Below are 16379 nucleotides of genomic sequence, written 5' to 3'. Positions count from 1 at the left end.
CAAGTATAGAATAAACTAACAGTGGGCTGGAGGAGAGGGCCTGTTCCACTTCTGCTTCAGCCACATCACACACATTAAGAGGCCGAAAGGTGAACGCCGTATCGTTTCATCCCGTTCCGACATATGGGGCTCTACAATCTTTTTACTCAGTTACAAAGATATATTGTTCCTGAGGTAAATGTCAAAAGTTCTCCATTTGCAATCCTGTAGTTTTTTTTTTTAAATCAGTGTTTGAAGTCGGTACTACTTAACTTTATTCGCGCAATGCTATTGTTATCATGCGTGCTGCGGTTTGAGTCACGTGTAACCTGCTGGTCCAATCAGAAAACGCAAAACATCCAAGATGGCTGCGACCAGGAAGCAAGCTTCCTGTAGTTCGGAGGAGGAAAATACAACGAAAAGTTTTAAAAAGCCAGCAAAAATATAGAATATGCACCTCATATCCGTAAAAAAAAAAAAAAGAAAAAAAAAAGAAAAAATACAGGATTTTTCGGCCAAACGATGGGAAACGTTAAGAAACTGTGTCGAACGATGGCTTTATTTGAGTGGTGAGAGCAGGAGTATAACTGAAACTGATAAACACTATCACTACTGACTCTGACAATGTTCCAGAAGATGCTGGGTTTCATGCAACATGCTACAGACGATTCATTGATAAAAAACGATTGGATTCCGCGGAGAAACATAAAAGAGAGAATCCAGATGTCAGTGAATCACAGGGAGGTGAGTCTGTGCAGCAGCACCGCAGGATCAACAAGGGAAACTCTGAGGAAGAAATAACGGTCCAGGATGGGTCTACCTACTGTTTCATCTGGTCCTGTTCTGTCCAGGATGGGTCTACCTACTGTTTCATCTGGTCCTGTTCTGTCCAGGATGGGTCTACCTACTGTTTCATCTGGTCCTGTTCTGTCCAGGATGGGTCTGCCTACTGTTTCATCTGGTCCTGTTCTGTCCAGGATGGGTCTACCTACTGTTTCATCTGGTCCTGTTCTGTCTGCCTTATGCATAATATGTAAAAAATAAATAAATTAATTAATTAAAAAACGTGGATAAATACATCACCGTGTCTGCCAAATTCACAAAGGATCATCTTTCACTGGCACAGACGTTATCAGCAGGTGTGTAAAAAAAAAAAAAAAATCTGTCTCTCACACTCACACACAAATACTGTATATAAGTGTGTAACTTTATTCTATTCTCTACTACTGCTATTACTACTATTATTACTGCTACTGCTATTACATCTATTACTACTATTACTGATCATAACTCATTCTCTCTCACACACAGTGCTGCTTGCAGCTTTGTGAAACTAGGTGTGTGTGTGTGTTTCAGAAATGAGCCGCCTTCAGTGTCAGCTACCAGATCTTCTGTTCTGTGAGCAGATCATCAGGCAAAGAATTATTATTACTGTGAACCACCACCACCAAACATTCATACACCAGAGTGAGTGGCACTGGGTGAAGTGTCTTGCCCTAGAACACAATGGACTGACTAGGACAGAGCGGGAGTCGAACCACCGACCCTTCAGTTATTGGACGACCTGCTCTACCATCTGAGCCATGGCCACCCAGTCTTGCTGACAGTGTGTCATTATTGCTCCTTGGTAGTTTGCCCTGTCCGTGCCTCCAACATGTGATGCTCTACACCAACACTGCAAAAGGACAAACTACCAAACAGCAATAATGACACACTGTCTGAAAGGTATTCTGTGTGCACCCTCACCCACTGGTAGTGGATGGCACACTGAGGATGGGGAGTCAACAGTGACCTGGAGGACTAAAAATCCTGCTCCTCAAAGTGTTTTGCAGTTCGTCCACTGCACTTGGAAACAAGGCAAATAAAATGTGATACAGACAGGTGTTCTGTATGTCAGCAAGACTGTCTTTCACTGATGTGTGTAGGTGGCAGCACTGTGTGAATGTTCAGAAGGAAACAGGAGATAGAGCTACATGGGATGATGTTTCTGACAGTGATGTGATGATTAGACATGTTATAGAACCAGGAAATATCCTCTAAAAAAAAGCATCCATTGAACAAAAATAAAAGTTTACAGTGTACTGTGTAAAAAACCAGACCCAGATCTATTAAAAACATGTATTGTTACATGACAAACGCATCATTGTTAAAAGAAGAAAAGAAACCCTGCAACTGTAAACACTGTAAATGTCAAACAATGCTGTTACACTGATGTATGTGTTTGTGTGTGGCTAAATTCACCATGTGTAATATGTGAAATCACTAGAAGCTTTTTCCCACAAATTTCCAAGATTTCATGGTCTACATTCACATTGCATGGTAATAATTCATCAAGACTTGTCTAAAATGTTAATATGTATGAATATTAATTTGTGAGAGATTTTGTGTAGCTAAAATGAATGTTGATAAATAAAACAAGTGAATCTAGCATCACAGAATTTTTGTTTTTTAATTTTATATTCATATAGATTTATGGCTTATGACAAAAAACTGCAGGATATATTGCGGAGAACTTTTCACCCAAAGTCCATGAGGGTACAGTCTAAACAAAAAGGCATTTAAAAAGTAGTGCCCAGACACGGGAACCAAATCATTTTCTAGCCACTTTTCATGGTTCACCTTGTGGCCTATAATGTGTGTATGTTTCCATGAAGCCAAACACAAATGTGTGTCATATAAATGTTTTCACATCACTGATATATTCAGGTGACATCATGTACAGGTTTGACATAGTTTGTCCAAATAGTGGAAAAATCTTCCCTTTGACCCTTCAAACTAAATGTCCACTTCTCCAGAATGTAAATGTCCTGTTCCATGTCCATCCATCCTTCTGTTGTGGCTGCTTCAGACTGTCAACATTTTCTACTGATAGTGTTTTTGCTGCCAAAAGCATGAACAACAGTTTTTTTTTTATCCTTCAGTCCAGTTCTCAGATGAAATATCTCCTAAAAACAGGACTTCACATTTACAAGGAATGGTTTCAGTGAAGATGTTCTTTAAATGTTCACACAGCTGTTCCCACAATGGTCTGATCACTGGACAACTCCAGAAAATATGACCGTGATTTGCATTCTGTGTCCCACAGAGTGTCCAACAGGTGTCTCCACTACACTGTAAAAAAAAACACAAAACGAAAAAAACCCCAGCAATATTCCAGCAGCAGGGGTGCCGAAAAAATACTGTTAAATAACGGAAAATAACCATCTCATAAAAATACGGTAAATTTCCATAATTAAAACACAGTTTTTTGCCCCAACTTTACATGAGATTTTGCTTTTTTTATTTTTTTTTACTTTTTTACTTTTCAGTGTTTAATAAAGAATATTTACATGTATTAAAACAATCCAGTTCCCTATAAATATATATATAAATAATTTTCAGTGAGACTCAGTTGGACAGTTTATCAGTGCTTATACATGTTATACAGGGTGGGGAAGCCAAATGTACACTGAACATTTAGTTGTTTTTTCTCAGCAGACACTACGTCAGTTGTTTTGAACCCAAACATATACTGATGTCATAATCATACCTAACACTATTATCCATACCTTTTCACAAACTTTTGCCCATATGAGTAATCAGGAAAGCAAACGTCAAAGAGTGTGTGATTTGCTGAATGCACTCGTCACACCAAAGGAGATTTCAAAAATAGTTGGAGTGTCCATAAAGACTGTTTAGAATGGAAAGAAGAGAATGACTATGAGCAAAACTATTACCAGAAAGTCTGGAAGATACTATTAAAGAAGAATGGGAGAAGTTGTCACCCCAATATTTGAGGAACACTTGCACAAGTTTCAGGAAGTGTGTGAAGGCAGTTATTGTTATTGTACATTTTCTTGTGCCAAATAAATTCTCATGACTTTCAATAAACTCATTGGTCATACACTGTCTTTCAATCCCTGCCTCAAAATATTGTACATTTTGCTTCCCCACCCTGTACATGACTCTGTTCTGCTCCCATGCTTTCCGTAGAACACTTTCTTTGCTTCAGTAATCCACACACTTCACTATTCAAGGGCAGCAGGAGGTTCTTGGGCTGTGTGTGCTCTCTGGATGTTGACATGGAGGTCAGGGGGGAGTTGAAGGACAGACTTCAGTCACTCTTGAACAAAAACTTGAACATGTCTTCCCTCGCTCTCCTCCGGTACGTGGTAAGTCCTCAGGTTCTCTCTCGGCAGTCTGTCCTCACACATGGCAGTCAGGTGCATCTGTCTGTGCAGATACTGAAGGGCCTGCTGGTGGCGCACGGCGGTGTCTGCATTAGCACTGATGCGGTTCTCCGCCTCCGTGGTTCTGTTTTCCAGCTGTGTCACATCATCTCTCGGTCCCTTAAAGGATGTTTCTAGTCTTGTTACAGAGAGCTGAGTTTGCGCGTGGCCCTCTTGGTTGTCTTGTCTTAGTTTCTCCAGCTCGGCTAATATCTCTGATTCACTGCATGCATCATCTGCAGCCGCAGGGACACACCAGGTTTGTTTCAGAGTCGACTGCCTCAAGTTGTCGCTCTGTTCTTTAGATTGCTCCTGTTTGTTCGAGCCCTTGCCTCTCAGGGATGATGCCATGCTGTTTTAATGTCAATCCACCCAGTATTTTGCTGGTATCAGGGCCGGACTGAGACTCATTTTCAGCCCTGGAGTTTCATACCTCAGACCGGCCCACTTTAGATCACGACCGATTATTATTAAAATCATGTAATTCTAACCTTACATGTTAGGTCTACACACTGTTCTGCAAAGCCTTGGAATTCAGTGTATTTTCTAAAATATTTCCAATTCAGTGCAAGTAAAGGTTGCTTCACAATGTGGATTTATTTCAACAGTGAGTGCACATCCACATCTCCAACATGATTATTCCTCACAACACAACAATAACAGAATCTATATTTGTGTTCTTATAAGTGTTAACATTTTTCAAACCTTTAAAATGTTTGACATGAAATAAAAGAATATATAAAAATATTAAATAAAATAAATAAATAAATAAATAAATAAATAAATAAATAAAGCTTGCTGCAATTTCTAATAACTATCATTTTTGTATCCTCTGCAACAAAAGATTTCCATCACAACTTACTTGTGGTTTGTTCCATCGTTGCTATTGAAAACTTTTGGTATAGTTATATCAGGGGTTTGATGAGGATGATCAGAAAAAACTGTGTGTATATCCTGTGACTGAGGGTGAGCAGAGGAACCACAGCTGACAACAGACTCCTGTTCATCTGTGTCATTAGTGGTTCAGGTTGTGCTGCTGAGCTGCTCCTCTGTCATCAGTAGACTCTGCTCTCCCTTTCACACTTCCTCCAGTTTCTCTAGACTCTCCTGCACCTGCATCACAATAAAAAATAATATCTACAGACATTTGGACTTACTGAACCAGTTCAGATCTTTACATTGGCTAAATATGCAGGTTTATTTAATATTACTTTATGCTGTTGCCTATCAGTTGTGGGCTTTGTGTATTTACTGTCTCACTTTTAATAATAAAAAATAAAATAGGCCAGTACTATGGTTTGGGTCTAGACAGTGGTTTTAGTGGAACTACTGCTTGTTGACACAGTCTGTTCCAACAGCTCACCTTTTCCTTCCATCCTGACAGGAACAATCCCCTCATCACTACTGGCTCCTGGCTCTGCTTCTGACACTAAAGCACAGTTTCAAAATGCTCTGAATTCTCAGCACAAATCTTCTGTTTCCAAAGCCTTGGTGTCAGTTTCATTCATGTAGTGCTGGATCATCTCAGATACCTTTCATACTGAACAGGCCTACACCATACTCTTCACTGGAGCCTATTTCTTCTAATCCTCTTCCCTCTCTGAGCAGTCCTACCTGCCCACTCTGGACTTGTGGGCTCATGGCTGCTGTCTGCTGCTGGATCTGCTTTCTGACTCTGAGGAGCTACAGGACAAAGTTTCCCACTTCTGTGGCCTCGCATCAGACTATTATTTAAATGACAGAACCTTCTGTTCCACGCCACAATGCCACATAATTCACTGACTCCATAATTAACTCACTTTAAAGGTGCTTTACCCGGTTCATCGTCCTCATTAGTTGTTTCCAACCGGAGGTGGTTTTTGTGAAAAAGTTGCAGATTTTGTCACATTTGGCTGCGTTTGCTTCCAGAGCTTTCCTCTTTTTCATTCTTGTCTTCTCCACACCACCCTTGCTCTTTCTATTAAAACAGTAAACACAGCTGAGCATCCACAGCCTACAGAGCACAGATGGTATCTGCTCCACAGATACAGTACAGAGCTACTAACCGTATGCACGGACACATGACGTCAGGTCACGGTGCATCTGCTTGTTAGTACAGGGGGTGGGGCCCAGGAACAGCGGTTGCAGTTTATGTGATCAACCCAGTGCTATGAGTGAACCCCCCCCCCCCGCCAAAAAAAAATAAATAAATAAAAATTAATATATATTTAAAGTAAACTCCGGCCCTCGCGGCCTAAATATTATACCGGCCCACCGGGAATTGTCCCGGTCCTCCTGATTAGCCAGTCCAGGCCTGGTGTGCAGACAAATGAAGGATTTGTGATGTAAATGTCATATTAAAATGCTGTAATGACAGAGTTGGACTTGATTTTGAATGCTTTCTTCCTGCGTTCCACAGGTCAGGTGTTTAGTTTGCTGAGGTGTACAGATAGAAGATCCTGTCCAAGGCTGGTGAGTCCAAGCCCTAGATCCACTGTGTTGAACCTGAACTGCCTTGGATGAACAGACCTGTGTTCACTGAGCGGTAGAAGAAACCCACATCCACCTGTTTGTTCTGAGGGCTGGTCCTCTGTACAGCTGAAATAGTGCTCACAAACACTATACGGACTAAAACCCTCAGGGTGACAGTATTTTGGTTTCCTTAACTTTTATTTTATTTTGGTCCATTACACTTCTTTTAATTTATGTTATTGTATCATACACAGTATATTTATGATTGTGAACCTTGTGTCCAATCCTGGTCCTCCAGGGCCAGTATTCTGCATGTTTTAGATGTTTCCCTCTTCCAACACACCCGACGGTCATTATCAGTCTTCTGCAGAGCTGGAGGATAGGCCTATCATTTAAATCAGGTGTGTTGAAAGAGGGATACATCTAAAATATGTAGGATACCGGCCCTGGAGGACCAGGACTGGACACCCCTGCCTTATGTAGACCACTGCAGGTCTGGTTTTTATGTGATCTATAGAACAATTTAACTACATTGGCTGTATTTGCCTCATTAATCTTTTCAATTGTTGCAGTAGCTGAACCTCATCAACTGGTCCCACATTCATCTGCATCACACAATCCAAACTGCTATCTGAATTGAGTGTTACACAAACTTCATTCATTTCTGTAGAGGAATGACTCTGACAGATCCAACAGGGCCTGAGCATGTTTCAGATTCAGTGTGTCGTACTTTTACTGATGACATCAATATCTACAATGTCAGTCTCATCTTAACCCTTTCATGCATGAATTATGAGAACCTTAGACAAGATTTTTTTTTCTGGAGTGTTTTTATACCTCCTTAGGCATAAAAAAAAATTGTGATTGAGTTTTTTTTTTCATGGAGTTACAAAAATGTCCATGCATTTAATTTTTTAAGTAAAGAAATATGTATTTAAAACCCAGTATCAGAAAGTAAAATGAAAACAATGAAATAAAAACATTTTTAAGGCTGCTAATTTGATGTTTTCTCACATTTTACCATACTCCAATGCTAGTTATTACCTCATATAATATGCAAAAAACAAGTCTTTTTGCCTAACAAATAACAATGGATTTACACTTAAACATGTCACTGCAGATCAGGTTTATCAAGAACAGCAAAGTTATAGTAATGGTATGAATTGCAGTGTATTATGGGATGTTGCATAAGTGTCCACTGTGTTGGCTGATATGGAACTAAAACAACAAAACCTATGAATATACAAGAGAACAGCTGGAGAAGAACTGTCCACTGGAGTGACCACTGTGCATGAAAGGGTTAAGTTCAGACAAACGTAAAGAAAGACATCTGTTTTCAAGGTTTCTTCAGTATCACAGTAATTCAGTCATTTTTCAGTATTATATATTTGGGGAAATCAGTAGTGGAGTCTGTCTGAATGTTAGATATTAAAAAGCATTTTTTGATAAAGACATGAGTTGACTTTTTAGACACTTGATTCACTGTAGACCTGAAGATCATTCAGGTGTGATTTCAGGATCAGGGTCAGGAGGTTTAACTGGATTTAGGATCTTATAAATCCATCGGTGCAGTCAGGATTGTTGAGGAGTTGATTACATGGCAGAACTGTTCCACTGGTGAAAGCTGAAACTAAATAATAATAGTCCAACAAATAACTGAGTCAAGTGTGAAACTGGGAACACAAATAATGGAGTGGAGGATCATCTGGGGCTGATGTTAGAACCACATCCTCATTGAACCCCCTTCATTATCAAAAAAGTCAATCATAAAAGAGTTAATTGATTCATTTTGGCTGGAGACGTCATGTTGGCGGTTTTTCACATATTGTTGAATAAAGATGTGATTTCATGTGATGCATTAAATTAAGTTGAAAACCTTCATCTGATGTGTTCATGGTCAGTTGAAGAAGTGTGGTTAATTTGAGGACTCTGTTAACAAGTCCAAAATATGCCTCCTACAGTAATGAAATAGATGAATAATGATGTGAAATATAAATAAAACATTTGACCCATCTGTAAAATACAGGCATAAACCCAAAGTGACAATGCACCACATCACCCTCCCTGGGTGAAATACTGACGACTCATGGACCAGCTGAAACATGATCTCATGTGAAGAGTTTGAGGTCCAGTTCCACTTCCTTTATTCCCGTGGCTAATAGGAATGTGAATTCACTTGTGCTGATGTCACTGTGGGGGTGCTGATGTCAGTGTGGGGGTGCTGATGTCAGTGTGGGGGTGCTGATGTCAGTGTGGGGGTGCTGATGTCACTGTGGGGGTGCTGATGTCAGTGTGGGGGTGCTGATGTCAGTGTGGGGGTGCTGATGTCACTGTGGGGGTGCTGATGTCACTGTGGGGGTGCTGATGTCACTGTGGCGGTGCTGATGTCACTGTGGGGGTGCTGATGTCAGTGTGGGGGTGCTGATGTCACTGTGGCGGTGCTGATGTCACTGTGGGGGTGCTGATGTCACTGTGGTGGTGCTGATGTCAGTGTGACGGTGCTGATGTCAGTGTACTGGTCCTACTCTTCAGGTGCATCAGACTATTGAATGCAGTTTGTGATCAGAATGTGTTTACCACATCAGTGGACAGGTTGAGCTCCTGAAGTTTGAACGGCAGGAGAAACAAAGCTCTGCAGAAGGGTTGGACAATGGATGCCTGAAGAAGAGGAGATGGCACCAGCTGACCTTCACCTGAGGAAATGACACCAGCCAACCTTCACCTGAGGAGATGACACCAGCCGACCTTCACCTGAGGAGATGACACCAGCCGACCTTCACCCTGAGGAGATGACACCAGCCGACCTTCACCCTGAGGAGATGACACCAGCCGACCTTCACCCTGTGGAAACCACAGGCTGTTCACACCCAACACCATTTAGAAACAGGTCCACCCCGGACACAAACGTCAGCTGGGCCTTCAGACAGTTTCACTGGTAGAACCTTGAACGCAGCTTCTGTAACGTGGCTTGGTTCCGTTGCTTTGGTTCTGTTACATTGGTTCTGTTTCTTTGGTTTCGTTTCTTTGGTTTTGTGTCTTTGGTTCTGTTGCACCATGGCAACGGGCCACCACAGGGACCCAGTGGACGGGACGTCACCATGTAAATGGATTTCACTATCACATCAAACAGGAAATGGGTCAGAGGCGGAGCCACATTCCACAGAACGAAGATCATTTCCTAGAAATTAAAGTGAACGTTGTTGTCAGTGTAATCAGAGCTGCAGACGTGTGTGTGGAAGCGTCCAACAAACCTTAAACCCACTTCATCAGATCTGTTTCCAGTCTCAGCAGAGTCTCTACAAACAGAGGTGAGTCCACCTGAGCTGATCTACAGCTTCAACAGCACACACACACACACACACACCTACACACACACACACACACACACACACACACACCTACACACACACACACACACACACACACACACACACACACACACACACACACAGAACTGGATTCATTTCACACCAACTCTCCTCAAATGGTTCCTATTGTCATGTCTGCTCGTCTGAATCACTGTAGAACATCACCAGAGTTGTTCAGTAAACTCAGTGCTTCTTTATTCACTGCTTTCCAGCAGAAACTTCCCTGTTCACAGCTCCTAACATCAACTGTAGCTCTTATCACATCCACTTCCTGTGTGTGTGTGTGTGTCTGTGTGTGTGTGTGTGTGTGTGTGTGTGCAGACAGGAACATACAGTTGAGTATCAGATCGACTTGTGTAACCTCATTTTCCACAGCAACCAACTATTCTATTACAATGATATTATAAGTTGAATAAATGTACCAGTTTATATTTCTTATTAGATATAAAACACGTTTTGTAATTTTTTTTATATGTATTGATTTTTTTGGCACAGTTCTATTCTCCACTGCAATACATTCAAAGTTAGTCATGTTTTTGTGTTTGCTCTAATTATCTCTTTTATTGTGTTGTTTTCTTTGTTTCTCTTCTGCTTTCATGCCCTTTTGCTTTGTCTGTCAAAGCACTTTGTAAATTCAGTTTTTAAAGGCGCTATATAAATACAGTTATTATTATTATTATTATTAATATTATTAATATAGGTCTTTAAGGTTCATTTTACCTATAACTTTGTAAATCTACATCTTGGTGATGTCGTTGAACTAGAACGGAGGGAGGATACTAAATTATTCCAGGCACTTTTAGCAGCCAGCAAGAAATCTATTCCAAGAAGGAGGTTAAAGCCAACTCCACCAACAATAGAAGATTGGTATGAGATCATCTGGCAGATGTTCAAAGTGGGAAAATGTACTTACTCTATTAGAATCCAGAGGGATCATTTGGATCATATTTGGGACAAATGGATCCAGTTTGTATCCGACTGCAGGCGTTGACTCCTCATGTCTTTCCAGGTGAGACTCAGATTGACCGAGGGAACAGCTGAGAGGTGACGAAAACAAACCCTTTTCTGTTCGACGTCCACAGGTGAGTTTTATCTGTGATCCAGATGTTTTTATTAAAGTTTTCTCAGTTTAATCCAAGTGCAGAGCTGAATGGTCTGCACAGAAATCTGAAGGAAGCATGGGTGGACATCAGTCACAACTACTACCATAGAAAACAGAACAAATCAAAGTAAAAACCAGACCAAACAACAGACTGTCCATAAAAGAATCCCTCCTCAGTCTTTGTCAGTGCACTAGACATAGTAAAGGATCATGATCACAACAGAAACGTGCACCAGGTGGAAGTCCAAAGCGTGCAGCGTTGTTCAACTGCACCTAAACGACATTTTCAGAGTCTGGAAGTGAGTTTGATCTGAGACTGAGACCAAATGGAGTCTGTGACCATCAGCTGATCTGGAAACACTGGACACATGTTTGTGATGTTTGAATCAGTTTGGATTCAGGAAGTGGTTTTTATTGGACTCTGATAACTGTTGACCTTTGACCTTTCACATGCACAGTTTAGTCAATTATTAGTCGCTTTTCCACTGGACATCTGCGCAAAACTTTACCGATATTTACTAAATGTCAAACAGAAGTGCGTAATGTGGGTTTCTCCATTAAATCACAAATGCGATGATTTGTTTATTTATTATGACAAGAAGTCATTCCATAAACATGGTGACGAACATAAATATGGTGTTGATTTACAGATATATTCATTATTATTCTATATTACCCCTCTATCTCCGCTTAAATTCTAAAATGATGTGGTTTCCTGGTGTGTCCACACATACACACGTTTCTTCTTCACTTGTTGTAACGTCTGTCAACATCCGTTTTTTAAATTCACCTGACTCCAGTTGTGAACAAAGGTTCTTTCCATTGCAGTTTTGCATGATATACCATTTGCGCTACACCTGAAAAACCACCTCTTGCCAAAAACTTTTAATTGAAAAATGAGACATTTTTCCATTAGGTAAATTTTTATGCGCAAGTTATATTTGTGCAATTTGAGGATCAATGGAAAAGAGACTATTGATGAAGTTAAATCTGATCAGGTGATAAAGAGCTGCTGTTTAGGTCAAAGATCTTCAGCGTGTTTCTGACCTTCCTCAGTCGTCGTCTACAGATAAAAGTCTGACACAACAAGACACTGAGACTTCCTGTGAAACCTTTCAAAATAAAAGTAGATTGAGCTGCTGTTTGTCCTGTACAGGATGAATCAGTGTGGATTCAGGTCTGGACTGATGGTTTGTGTTCTGATGTGGATTCAGGTCTGGACTGATGGTTTGTGTTCTGATGTGGATTCAGGTCTGGACTGATGGTTTGTGTTCTGATGTGGATTCAGGTCTGGACTGATGGTTTGTGTTCTGATGTGGAGTCAGCAGAATGGATCAGAGTGAGGACAGAGAGGAGGAAGCCCCTCCCTGGAACACTCGCCACAGACCCCCCACAGGACCTGGACCTGGACCAGAACCTAGACCTGGATCTGGACCCAGCTGCGTGTCCATGAGTGATGACTCCATGGGTGAACTGATAAAGTTTAAAAGACGACGTGTTTCTGATCCTCAGTAAGTGAACCTCAGATCTGGTTCAGATTCACCTCCAGGGTTTTCAGCTCAGTCAGTCCTAACTTGGCTTCTATGTCTGACCTAAAGTTAGTCCTGTTGAACTGTCGGTGTCACATGGTCTTTTTCTTCAGTCTATAGTTCAGACGTTGTCAGGAGAATCCCACTAAACCTGATCAATGAAAACCTGTTGTTGTAGTGGGACCAGTGGTGTAGTCCAGGGTATACGGTGGTTTATGGACTATACCTCCTTATTTTTCAGTCGTATATCCTCTTCTAAATCCTCCTGATGTGCTCCATTCAGTCGTATCCGAACCAAGTTGCCCATTTTTTCTCCTCAGATGGTGAAGCCATGACCCGCCCTACTCTGCCTCTGATTGGCTAGTACTCACTGCCTTCATTGATTACATTGGTTAACTTTAGCCATGAGGACTGATGAGCCAATCAGAGGCAGAGTAGGGCGGGTCATTCTGAGGAAAACATGACCAACTAGTGCTGGTCTAAATAAACTAAATAGAATAGTCTGACATGTCACTGTTTCTAAAACAGGGTGTTTTTCTGGACTACTTAAAAAAAAAAAGGTCTAAAATTGAGAGTATACCCACTTCTTCAGGGACCACTACACCACTGAGTGGGACCTGGTCCTGGACCATACTGGATCAGAGTCCAGGGTTGATTCCTGGTCCATTGAACACCTTTGTATCATATGTTGTGAGTGCAGATGGTGAGGACACACATTGTTAGGACAGAGCTGTTGGTTTCATCCTAATGTGGATGAGATCAACTAAACCCAGTGAGTGTGAAGCTCCAAACACACTCAGATGTGGATTCTCAGAGGGATCAGCAGGACCAGGACACCTGTCCCACTACAGGGGGTCATGTGACTCATGTTATGGTCCAGGTGTGTCCACCTGTGGCTGTGTGTGTGGACAGACATAATGTGAGCTCATTGTTGATGTTTGGTCCACAGAGTGGAGCAGCAGAGCTCAGAGGTTCCCACTGGTCTACAGGATCAGACTCAGCTGGACTCCATATTTAAGGTGTGTACATGACCAACATCTACTGGTCCATCTGTTCTGTCCAATCATGTCCTGCTGCTGGTTTCAGACCAGTGGACGTCACTGTGTCCAACATGGACCTGAGCTTTGGTCCATGGGTGGACTTTGTGTCTTTCATCACGTTTTGTGTTCCAGCTGCTGGAGGAGAACATCTGCACTTTTGTCAAGAATGAACTGAAGAAGTTCCAGCAGGTTCTGAGTCCCGATTACCCAGAATGCTTAGAGAGTCTGAGTGATGAGGATGAAGAGCAGAGGAGGAGCTCCGAGGCTTTTCTGCAGATCACACTGAACTTCCTGAGGAGGCTGAAGCAGGAGGAGCTGGCTGAGCGTCTGCACCGCAGTAAGACCATTGTGTACAGATAGAACAGATGAAAATACTGGATTTACTGTGAGACTGATGGTTTGATCTGGGTCTGCATTCAGGAAGTCAGTCTGGAGTTCAGCAGCGGAAACTGAAACATAACCTTCAGCAGAAGTTTGAGTGTGTGTTTGAGGGCATCGCTAAAGCAGGAAACCCCAAAACCCTTCTGAACCAGATCTACACAGAGCTCTACATCACAGAGGGAGGGGCTACAGAGGTCAACCAGGAACACGAGGTCAGACAGATTCAAAGAGCATCCAGGAACCCACACAGACCACCGACAACCATCACATGTGAAGACATCTTTAAAACACCAGCTGACAGAGATCGACCAATCAGAACGGTGCTGACAAAGGGCGTGGCCGGCGTCGGGAAAACAGTGTCCACACAGAAGTTCAGTCTGGACTGGGCTGAAGACAAAGCCAACCAGGACATCCACTTCATATTTCCATTCACCTTCAGAGAGCTGAATGTGCTGAAACAGAAGAAGTTCAGCTTGGTGGAACTGGTTCATCACTTCTTCAGTGAAACCACAGAAGCAGGAATCTGGATCTTTGCAGACTTCCAGGTGGTGTTCATCTTAGACGGTCTGGATGAGTGTCGACCTCCTCTGGACTTCAACAACACTCAGATCCTGACTGATGTGACAGAGTCCAGCTCAGTGGATGTGCTGCTGATGAACCTCATCAGGGGGAACCTGCTTCCCTCTGCTCGCCTCTGGATAACCACACGACCTGCAGCAGCCAATCAGATCCCTGCTCAGTGTGTGGACATGGTGACAGAGGTCAGAGGGTTCAAGGACCCACAGAAGGAGGAGTACTTCAGGAAGAGGTTCACAGATGAACAACAGACCAACACAATCATCTCCCACATCCAGAGGTCACGAAGCGTCCACATCATGTGTCACATCCCAGTCTTCTGCTGGATCACTGCTACAGTTCTGGAGGACGTGTTGAAGAGCACAGACAGAAGACAACTGCCCAAGACCCTGACTGAGATGTACATCCACTTCCTGGTGGTTCAGGCCAAACTGAAGAACGTCAAGTATGATGGAAGATCTGAGACAGATCCACCCTGGAGTCCAGAGACCAGGAAGATGATTGAGTCTCTGGGAAAACTGGCCTTTGAGCAGCTGAAGAAAGGAAACCTGATCTTCTATGAACCAGACCTGACAGAGTGTGGCATCGATATCAGCTCAGCCTCAGTGTACTCAGGAGTGTTCACAGAGGTCTTCAAAGAGGAGAGAGGACTGTACCAGGACAAGAGGTTCTGCTTCATCCATCTGAGTGTCCAGGAGTTTCTGGCTGCTCTTCATGTCCATCAGACCTTCACCAACACTGGAGTCAATCTGCTGTCAGAAGAACAAACCACATCCCAGAGGTCTGGAGATGAGACACAGTTGCACCAGACCGCTGTGGACCAGGCCTTACAGAGTCCAAATGGACACCTGGACCTGTTCCTGCGCTTCCTCCTGGGTCTGTCACTGCCGACCAATCAGAGTCTCCTACAAGGTCTGATGAAACAGACAGGAAGTAGCTCAGAGACCAAGAAGAAGACAGCTGAGTACATGAAGAAGAAGATCAATGAGAAACTGTCTGTAGAGAAAAGCATCAACCTGTTCCACTGTCTGAATGAACTGGAGGATCGATCTCTGGTGGATCAGGTCCAATGGTACCTGAGACATGGAGGTCTCTCCACAGATAATCTGTCTCCTGCTCAGTGGTCAGCTGTGGTCTTCATCTTACTGTCATCGGATAAAGATCTGGAGGAGTTTGACCTGAGCAGATACTGTGGTTCAGAGGCGGCTCTTCTGAATTTGCTGCCAGTGGTCAAAGCCTCCACCAAAGCTGTGTGAGTCCAGACAGAGTTTATTGAATTTACAGTCTGGTTTAGGACATTTTTACACCTTCTTCATTCTGTGTCAAATGACACTGATCATATTAATCAACATCAGAACTTGATGGAATTCACATCCAATCCACTTCATCTGTGACAGTAGGAGAACATCTGATCCAGTCCATCAAACATCTGAGTTAGTTTATGGTGGACCGTGGATTTAGATCCTGTTTGGTCTTCAGTGCTGGTTGTAGATTCTCTGTAAATAAATGTGTAAATGTACGTGTTACTGAGACCTTCAGATAAATAAAGGGGTCATAACCAGAACCATAAATGAACAGCAGTGAAGGTCCAGACGGTTTGTCTGAGTGTTCACAGGAAATAGGAGCTCTGTGATACATGGACTTTCTAACCTGATACTGGACCAAAACTAGTGATTATCTGTAGAACTATTGGAACTGAAATGAAGTGGAGTTTAGTGAAGATCAGTTTAATCTGCTGCTGTTTG

The 16379-nt window shown here is 42.4% G+C and overlaps 1 protein-coding gene across 1 annotated transcript in view; it reads right to left on the bottom strand.

The window, feature by feature from the left end:
- The window catches only part of LOC115437017 (E3 ubiquitin-protein ligase TRIM39-like), a 760370-nt gene that overhangs the window by 654565 nt on the left and 89426 nt on the right, over positions 1-16379 (bottom strand). The gene's annotated exons all lie outside the window — the stretch shown is intronic.

Source organism: Sphaeramia orbicularis, chromosome 17 (genome assembly GCF_902148855.1).
Source record: "Sphaeramia orbicularis chromosome 17, fSphaOr1.1, whole genome shotgun sequence".
Taxonomy (NCBI): Eukaryota; Metazoa; Chordata; class Actinopteri; order Kurtiformes; family Apogonidae; genus Sphaeramia; species Sphaeramia orbicularis.
The sequence above is the reverse complement of the archived record's forward strand: the minus strand, read 5'-3'. Positions and strand labels throughout refer to the sequence as shown.